The following is a 10,429-nucleotide window of genomic DNA, read 5'->3' as shown; positions in this document are numbered from 1 at the left end:
GCCTCTACAACCACCGGACACACAGAGATCACGGGTGCTGGTACAACATGCCTAGAATTCACGGGTTCAGTGCAGTGTATTGAGTTTCTTGCTGGGCTGGAAGTCTTCACAATGCTAATTTTAATCTAAACACAGGCAAAGAGGATTATTAAACTGCCGTGCATGGGATGTAACTCATACAGCATACCTTTGCCCTGTCTTCAAGCTAATTTAGGTTTGATTTTGCAACAGCAGCATGCAATGCTGCATTTGGATTACCATCATAAATTTCTGGCTAGTTTTCACAGCAATTTTAAACTTGTTTTGTCACACAAACACAATATTGCAGCTTAGGAAAATGTGCTGTATTAGGTGACTGGCCACAGACTCTGTCCCAGGGCTGGTGCATGACAAATGGATATTGCTCAATCTTCTCCTGCTGCTGGACTCACCCAGCAGTCTATTCTTAGGGTAGTTCTGTAGCCACTGTGATAAATGCTTCATGCAGTCAGCATTCACGTCAAAAGCCTGTACAAATAGTGAATATTGTGCAAAAATACTCTGAAATATGATCCAATACATGACTGAATTTTCTTCCTGTTTCCAGAAATGAACCACCACTATGAGGAGAAAAAGATGCCAGTGCAGCAGAAGGCCTGACTCAGGGGATTATTCTGTGGGAGCTTGTTTCCTTACTGCTAGGCAGCTGACTGAGGTGCCTAAGCCAGGAAGCCAGGCATTCTCAGACTTGCACTGTTATAAGAGCAAGCCATGCCCTCTGCAGGGTGATTCTGTTCATCTGAGATTAAACATAATGAAAGAACACAAAGAGGCATCATCATCTCTGGTGATGCCTCTTTGTGTTCTTTCATTATGAGGGAACCTGAATAAACCTGTGGTCCCCAGCTGGGCACCTGAGCTGCAAGTAGGTACGTGCAAAGAAGCTGAGCTCCGCTCTGATGAGGCCATCTTCATCTGTGTTAACACTTGTAGATCATCACTGGTACTTTGGAGCCTGGTGGCATTGGAGACTGCGCAAACAAACAGACACCTCCTGATCTAAAGAACGAGTTAAAATTGTGGTTAGAGAAGGCCAGAGGTGATAAGGCAACACCAGTAAACTTTGCAGACTCTGAATAGCTCAGAGAATGTCTAAGTTATGGTTTTATAAGCTACATTTTTTAGTCTCAGTCAGGCTAGAGCAAGATGCCACAGGCCACAGAGAAGGGGCTCCAAAGGAGTGCTTTTCACCTTCTCAGCTAGGACTCACAACTCAATCCTTACCATTGAGTATAAAATTAAGATTAAAAATTAGATCTAGTCTGCCAGGAGACAAGGTGACAAGTTCAGCATCTCTTCTTTCTGTATTTGCAAGGAAATTTTATAGTGCACTTACGTATAGTACCACATCTTTATTGGTGATTAGATAAAAGAAGGTCTTTACCCTTGAGCAATGCTCTTTTGGCATTGCACTCAAGCTCAGGCTAAAGTTCTTACTTGCAAATACAATGAAACCTTGCTACATTGCATTTAAAACCTAATGCCTGGGCAAGATTTATCCTTGATACGCTGTCCTGTGTTTTAAGATCTTAAATCATAAATTCATTTCACTACTAAGACTGTTTTCTTTGTGTTAAAATACACTGCATGTGCATTCTTTGATGCAACATTTGCATTTTTTTATTTGCCAGTCATTTTCAGTAATTAAAGTGTTCTTCAAAGTCATTTTAAAATTAATTTGTTTGTTTGTTTGTCAAATGGTTTCTTGAACTCTCTTCCCTCCCATCTTTAAGCAGAGACTTAATATCGTATATGTTAGTACAGTAACTGCTTTCATGATGTTTCAGGTATTAAAGAGAAACTTTCTTTGGTTAAGGTAGCATTACAGGGAAAAAGAGAGACAGAGAGAAATGGGTCACTTTCAAATTAGAAAGGGAAGGAAAATAAGTTTTACTTGAATAAAAGACTTCTGGAAAAGATTTCACAGCCAGCCTAGGAAACTTCACACCAAACAAACGAAGATATTTACATGTTACACATCCTTTCGGTATATGCTACACAGTATGTCTACAAGGAGACACCATACAAAGAACACTTAACCTTGGAGATTTATTATCCTAGTCTTTGAATCAATGGAAGAATATCAAAACAACATTACAAAAATATACAAAGGTCTGAGTCTAGAAAATGTTTTTTTCCAAATCAAATTGTCTTGAGGATTTTCTGCCAAGTGCCAACTGACTCTTAGAGCTCTGAGAACCCCCAGCTACTGCTGATATGACAGGCAGGTCACCTCGCGGGCAGAAGTGTACTCACAGATTATAGTTGTAAGTGTCTCAATTTTTTGTGTGTGTGAAATCCACTGAAGGTTACAGAATATGGATTTGCACAGCTTTTTTTTTTTTTCTTTCTTTTTTTTTTTTTCATCCTGAGTGAAATAATTCCCTTTTGGGTTTTGTTGAAAGTAGAGGTCATGAGTCATCTTCACTGCAAGAAGTACTGGAACCTGGAAGGAGATGAGAAGGATGATGCCTTTGTCAGCTCTTCTACTTGGATCCAGTCCCTACTTTCTGAATGACATATTCCAGCTCTATATTCACAGCTGGCTGCTCCATCAAGCTCCCCATCTTTGCATAGTGTAAACTGTGTGGGATCCCATCTTCTTGAAGAATAATGAGCTTTCCCATCTGGTTTTCACTTAGTCATTCTTCACAGGGAAATCTCACTCTGAAACTCTCAAGCCACGCACTGCAGGATTATTGCTCTGGATCTTTGCACAGTTAATGTCATTTCCAATACTAATCCAGTCTGTGTGTTAGGCCAAACAGCCCATATTTGCCAAGTAGTTGGCAAATGCTGGTAACCTATGACTGATCTCCCAAAATAACAAGATGAGTTGTTGCCAGCTTATGACTTCACATGCTCTGGGCAGAGCAAGACAAGAGCAGCTAACAAACGTGTGTGTGGGAAAAAAAAATAAAAATAAAAAAAATGACAGGGATGAAACAGCTGGGGAAGGAAACACAACCACCAAAGTACGTGAAGGCATTACCAGCTTCAGAGAACCAGGAAATCTTGAAATTGGTGAAAGATGCAGTGAGCACTTGGTGTGTCAAGCAGCTGAGGGTGCACAGAGCCCTGGCTACCAGGCTCCCAGGTACATAAGAACACTCAAAGAGTTGGTGGGCTTGGAGGACCACTTTTCACTACTGAGCCTTGCACTGCTGTGTTTTCATCTAATGAAGCCCACTTGCTAGAAGATGGGCCATGTTTCCTCAGTCAGTGTCCCACTGTCCATAGTTATCACTTTGTCACCAGTAACTGTGGCAGAACTCCAGGTTCCAGCCAAAATTTAGTTGTTGTGTTGTTTTGGTGATGTCCTGTGAATTCATTATCTCTACAGTGGTAGTGTTTCAGACTGCATGGATCAACCCTATCAAAATGAGCTTCTCAAACAAACATAACAAATAGTTGTAACATCTTCTAAGTAAAGCAAAAAGTTCTGCAAAGGAGGGGTGGTCAGAGCTCTCTGCTACCTGGCAGAAGAAACAAATTTTCTTGTTTCTCCAATGACAAAGAAACCCTACAGACACTCATGGTAGGTGAGTGTCTACCTACGAAAAGGACATTGGAGGGTTTAGGCAATTCATACCTTCCTGTGATGATTCAGATAGTGTCAGGGGTTTCTGCAAATACTAACAGGCTGAGAAAGTGGGGAATGAGCTGGCAATTCTGGTGGCATAAAAATATCTATCTAGTCCCAATCCTGGGAAGCCTGGAGAGAAAAAATGCTCCATGTTATTTTAATACATGGATATTTGAACTCCTAAAATTCAAGATGTTGATCTGAAGACCACGGTAAGGTCCTTGTAAGTCAGGTATAAAGAGCTGTTGAAAAACTCAGAGCAATCCCATGTTACAAGTATCTTGACAAATGACAGTATTTCAACACTCCACAATATTTTAAGTTCTGATTCAAGACGTGTTTCTGAAGCCAATAAACAAGATTTTTAGCAGTATCTTGAAATATGGGCAATGGTGTAAGACCTACCCTTTCCACTGAACAGCCCTTTTGCCCTGAAACTATATACATTTGATGCCTTAATATAAAAGCAATCAAGCAAAAAGCAACAACATTGTACAAAGAAGACAGAGTATGTCACTTTTACTGTGCTGTAGTTTTACTGAGTTTGATCTATGCCCTTGCCTGGACTTAATCTGACAAAATACTTGATCATTTGGTCAAATCTGGAGAAGAAGAAAAGGGGTTGCTGGAGAGAAAAGGAAGCTGAGGGGCATAAGGATTCAGAAATACCATTTCACTAAAATCTTAACTCTTGGCAAGGTAGCATCACTTTCATTCTGTTGCTTTTTAGAAGAAAAAACAACTTCTGTCCCATGTGAAATGTCAGTATTTGAAACATTTATTGGAAATATGAGAAAGTAGTTGTCAAACAGTTGCTTTGCCTGTTTCAGAACAAAGACCTAAACACCAGCATCTGAGTGGCATGGGTAATGCCCTTAACTCCTAAGAAAGCTGCTATTTTGGGGGAAGTTTCCCTCATCCTTTGTGCTGCAGCTTTTTAACACTTTCTATAATGAATTAAGTAGAGGAGGGAGAAAAATGAATCTGTGTTTCTCGTGTGCTAGACAAGTCCCCCGCCTTCGTGAGCAATCCTTTCTTCTTAACAATATAAGGAAGGAGAATCATTGTTGGCTTTCTCCTCTCCTCTCCTTTCCCTCTCCTCTTCCTCTCCCCTTCCCTTCATTTCCTTTCCCCTTCCCCTTTCCTTCTAGAGAGCTTTTGTGCTAAATTTCCCTAGTATCAAAGTATTTATAGTCCTGAAGCAATACATACTGAAATCAATGTTTTCAACAAACATTGGGCCCCTTTGGTGCCTGGATAATATACAGAAAAAGATCTGAATTGGTCATATTCTCCTTCCCAGTACTATTCTTCTGCTCCGTTTTTCCCACCTTATATATTAAGATCTATTTATATCCTTTTATGTTTTTACTTGTATTTTTCACACAAACATAAACATTTACATTCCAGACATGCAGTAGCTGAAAAATGAAAGTAAACAAGAAAACTAATACATTTCTTTGATTTCACAGAAACTGCAAGTCATCATTAATATTTCCAAACCTGGTTAATTTTGTATTCATTTCCATAGGATCTCAAAATAATTGTGTCTGTTGCTCATGACTAAAGAATTAAAGGGCGTATTGACATTGGAAACATCCTAAAACTGTAATATTTTTCTACATTAGGTTTGTTAAACCTAAAATGCTCCCTTAATGGAAAACAAATTCTTAAAGAGCCAGAATATAATTATACTAGTAGCTCATGAATACCTAGGATTTTTCATAAAAGTATGAATGCCCTTAACATCAACTTTAATTAAAAGCCCGTCCCAAGTGTTAGCACTGTTATTCTGTAGATGAAATAAATCAGCTATACTGCAACATCTTTCCTGTCTTCTACAGACAGTGATCTCCAACAGTACATTGGAAACAAAAGAAGCCTACATGGCCTGCAGCTTCAGGTGGTGATGAAGTAAGCTGTGTTTTTGAGTTGAACAGCTACATAATCACCTAAATCTCACAAAAATCTTAAGGTGGGCCTTACAAGGAACATCATTTGCTTTGGCCAGGCTTCAGCAGAGTTCAACCACTAGAGCAGATGTTACTGCAGGGTCACAGGTAAGAGAAATGAGTGCCATGAGTCAGCAGTATCACTCCAAATCACACCTAAACAAGACATCTGTCTTTCCTCATGTTTCTTCTTCTCACCTTTTTTGGAGAGCATGGGAGGAGGAATTCCAGATAAGCAGACTATCTCTCCAGATATTTCCAACTATAGTTAACATCTTAGGGGGGGGGGAAATTTAGAAGTATCTGTGCTGAGTGTTAATACAGATAACTCCCACCTGATGGTCAGTTATAATCTTGATGAGAACACATGTAACCCATCACCAGTGGCCATAACAGAAAAGAGAGGAGCCTGCTTTTCATCTTCATTCTCTGGCTGACTGCCATGTGTCATGGGGTCTATCCCACAGGGAAGGGCATCTGCCAGAGGAGTTCCTGCAGGGAAGACCCTACTTGGTTCTTCTCTGCACACACCCATAAGGGATCAAATGGCCATGTAGCATATCCACTGATATTCATTCATTCAGCTCAGGGGAGGTGCCTGAGGGGAGTTAAAGAAATAAGAAAGGAATGTTGGACCAACCATCTACTACCCAGCAATATGAATTAAGGACTAATACCTTTGGAGTCCCATACAGTGCAGTACGCTGTCTTCTTCTTTCCCTTTTCTGTTTTTCATAACACGTTCTTCTCCGTCACCACCATCTCCTGACACACTTACTTTTTCACTGAAGAATCAGTATTTTATTCCCAGGACACTGTCTGTATTGATTCCTTCATGAGACTTGTCATCAGTTCCTGTAGTTTATAACATGGATTAATGGTATTTTTGACTTATGAAATATTGCACAGAAGTTCAAGTCAGGCTGATCATCCTCATCCGTTGTTTTCTCTTACCAATTCAATAAAAAATGTTTTGTGTCTTTAAAAACAACGTAAATGAAATCTTGTCTATTTTCTTCTCACTTCTTATCATAGTCCAAATGATGTTTCCTAACCCAGCAGACACTGCCAAACACCTCACAAAGTGTGTCTTATGCCATCTGAGGATAAGTTTCTTGATGAGACATTTGTAAAAGATATGAATTGAAGGCAAGAGCTCAGTGAAAAAGGAGTAGCATTAATTTGTTCTTGTGAGAAGTAGGGGCATAAACCAATATAAATGCTTTTGATCCCTCCAGCATCCACATCTGAGGCGGTAACTGAAGCCTTTTCCCAAGCCTGGACTTGTTCATCAAGCCCTCTCTGCAGAGGTGTCAACTGGAATTACATGTGGAAAACAAACCTTCCTTCCCCCAACTTCTTCTAGCTTCCCCTTCCTTTACAAACTTAACACATGCATTAGTTTTAATAAAAGATTCCCTTGGCAGTTGAACCTCTTGGCAATTTTCCGTCTCAGGCAATGTTCAGTAGCCTGAGAGCCCTTGTTTTTTTCTCTGTTATTCCATTATTTTGCTTGTGTTGTTGGTATTTTCCTGTTATAATATCCTTTAAGGCCCTTGGGAGTGACATGTTCTGCCCACCACCCTTTTTTATGCTACAGAGATTTTCTTTGCTCACCAGAAAATGTTTTGGCCATTGTGATACCAACTTTGAAGGGAGACCACATAATTGCCACGGATGCACACTCTTTCAGACTTGGCGTACCATAATACTGATACTGACTTCTCTGCACTTTTGTGCAGAGCGAAAAGAAAGACCCCACCTGTCTGCCATGCCAATCTGTTGCTTTCTTGATTTCTTACATGATAAAGCTTCTTTTTTTTTTTGATCCTTGTAAGGTAGGTGGGGGATTCATCTTGCCTCACCTTGTCATTGATTTCTACAGCATTAGTCATCCAGACTCCTTTCACTGACTTTGGAAAGAAACGAGCGCTTACAAGGAGGAAGTTATATTAGCAAAATGTGAAATACAAAATCTTCTAACTAGATATATAATTCTGTTAGCTGCCAGCAAGACATCAGCACTCAGCATGATGCCATAGATGACAAAGCTGGGAATGAGAAGGTAAAGAAGAGTAACACCACCAACACCACCCCACTTGCACATTTTCTATTTCCTGTGCAGTGAGATTTATAAGGTCCCTTCTGGAAATTTCAGACTATTAAATACTTAGAAGGTAACAGGTACTGGAAAAGCTGCCTGTGCTCATTTTATTCCTCAGCTTTCATACTATTTCATTGCTTTTGTATCTGGATTTTATGCCCCCCCTGCTCCTTGTTTCTTTTAAGCCTGTTTTCCAAACAGCAATATTGTTCTTTCTCTTGCCTCCTTTCTCAGCTTTCATGTTCTCTACATTCTTCCTATTTCCACTCATTTCCCTCCAGGCTATTTCCCTTCCCTCAGGCTGTCTGGTTATCTTTCCCTCCTCACAATCCTTGATATGCTGAATCTTAAACCTGTCTTCTTACACATTCATCCCTTCAATCTCTTTTTTCTTTTTTGTCTTTTCCCAGAACATTCTGTTCCTTGAATACTTTCTCCCTTTCTCTTTGACCTGTAGTGATTAACACTCACTCACATGGTACCTTTTTTTTTCTCCAGCCCTACGTTCATCCAAACCCATGGTTCCACACCCCCTTGCATAGGCAGAGGGCAAGGAGGATGACTAAGAGTATGTTGTGTCGGTGGAGGAGGATGTTCCCTCTGCCAAACTGCAACCACACTGCACCCTCTGCAGATGGCTCTTGTCATGCTGAATGCTTCAGCAAGCCTGCTTTCCTCCCTTGGGTTTCACTTACGACATACACCGCAACAATTTCTCCTACTTCCCCTGTAAACTCTTCCTGAAGAATACCCTTCCGCACCAATTCTCCAGGCTTAGCATTTATTTCATCTAGTCTTTGTGGCTGTTCACAGTCCTGCTGAAACATCCAACTAGTCAAATGCATGACTATCTACTAAAACCTACATTCATCCAGTTCGTTCCTCATACTCTCAGTCAAATACACCTCATGTTTGGTACTTCACCCATTTCAGATTTAACCACGGCAGTAGCCTCCTATTTTGTTAAGGTTCTTGCACTGTTTCTGTCTCCCAGCTTGACACCAGATTTGAAGTAATCTACACCGCAAAGTGGCCATATTCTGCTCTTTTGTCAGTTTTTTCATTCACCCTAGCTGTACACTTCTGAAAAATTATTTCTTCAGCAGGACCTCACACTGAGCTTTGGCAGCAGTCCTCCTGAATCCTGGAGCAACCACTTGGGTCAGAAGTTTAATCTTTGCAGATTAATCTTTGCCTCTTCTTTTCTGGTTTTTGGGTCATATGATTCCCTTTCCATGGATGCTCTTGATCTAACCAGACAGGGATCATTGCTGCTCATCACTGCTGGCAGCCCTTTCACCACTGACTTACTGTGCAGCAGCTCAGTGAAGGCCTTCTGAATTCGGTCTGTGTGCCCTCAGTGATCTGCTCCTGGACCTTTTTTCCCTGTCACTGCACAGAAGAGCAACCCAGCCTTCTGCACCACAAGGCACACCCTGCATGCCTTCCTCCCATGGTACCATCCTGACCACGGTCTCAGCAAAACAAGAGCAGGGCTTCAGCAGAGGCTCCCAGCCCAGGAATTGCCTCTGGACAGGGTCCTCACAGCTACAGTCAAGGAGGGAGGGAGCCAGCAGCACCATGACATTTTCCAGAATCTCTAGACTTTTCTCTGAAGCCTTTCCTAACAGCAGGCACAATTTCTGTCCCTTTGTTTTCCTCCGTTAATGAGCTTGGCTGATTAGCCCCCTTGCTGCTTCAGTTTCTCCCAGCTATGGTAACCCAAGTGCTGCCCACACATGTGCCTTCTTGAAGCCTAAAAAATGATTGCCCTTTTCTCTGTCTTGACCTTTTCCCTGTCCTCCTTCAGCTGTCTTTTATCAGGAAGCCACTACAGGATGTGACTGCTTTGATTTCAAAGCTGGATAGTAGTTTGTATCCTTCCAATTAATTCGCTTTCAGAGAACCGACCTGCAGGGTCCTCTCAGCAAACACTCCAGCAGACAAACAAACCCCAAATGGCCACTTGTAGATATCTTTTACCACCTAAAATGCAGAAAACCTTTCAGCATTTTGTGCTTTGTCCCTCTGGTAAGCCAGGGGGACCCCAAGGATGGAGCTAAAAGCTGTCTCAAGCATGGGTCTTGACAGATTGTGGACTAGCCAGAGAAACTAAAGAGAGCACAGTGGAGCTGAAGTAACCCCCCACACTCCTCCCAGAAAGGTATCAAAATATTCAAGTTCACCTTCTGGGGTTTGAACACAGCAGCCCGAGCAGTGTCACCATGCTTGCTGCTCATGGCAGGCCTGTTTCTATTATTGGTATTGTACCCAGAGCTGATGAGAGACATTTGTTGAAGGCCACAAAAAGGTCCATCACATTTGACTTATCCTGCCTGGCTCACAGCTTGGAAATTCTCTATTTGCCCCCAGGCAGGATTCACAAGTCTTAAAAATTTGAAAGAACATTTTTGAGCTTCTTCTGGGACCCTGATGGGGCATAAGTTCACTTTCCTACCAACATTTCTTTCCTGACTGAATAGCTGCAGTTATATTTTTCCTTGTGCGGATATATGTTCTTTCAGTTCTTTGGCTGTTTTCTTTTGTTTGTTTATTTGTTTTTATTATTATTATTTTGTCATTTTGTTTCTGGTTTTTCTGGCCTATATTTCATTGTCCATTTTCCGTATTCTACTTACCCAGTATATACCAGAATACTACACTGCCTGTTCTCGGTGTTAGGACCGCATAATGTCAGGATCTTTTTGATGTTAGAAGAGGAAATTCTTCACTCAGAGGACGGTGAGG

The 10,429-nt window shown here is 41.2% G+C and overlaps 1 long non-coding RNA gene across 1 annotated transcript; it reads right to left on the bottom strand.

Annotated features, from left to right (window-relative positions):
* Nucleotides 1–215: 215 nt before the first annotated feature.
* On the bottom strand, nt 216–5,851 carry LOC311431237. Its single transcript, XR_014689313.1, has 2 exons — nt 5,776–5,851; nt 216–1,038 (listed from the first exon to the last, which is right to left on the bottom strand). It is a non-coding gene; the product is annotated as an uncharacterized lncRNA (long non-coding RNA).
* Between the last annotated feature and the right edge of the window lie 4,578 nt (nt 5,852–10,429).

Source organism: Aythya ferina, assembly GCF_964211825.1.
Source record: "Aythya ferina genome assembly, chromosome: 1".
NCBI lineage: Eukaryota > Metazoa > Chordata > Aves > Anseriformes > Anatidae > Aythya > Aythya ferina.
Note: the sequence above shows the minus strand (reverse complement) of the source record. Positions and strands in the feature narration are given on the sequence as shown.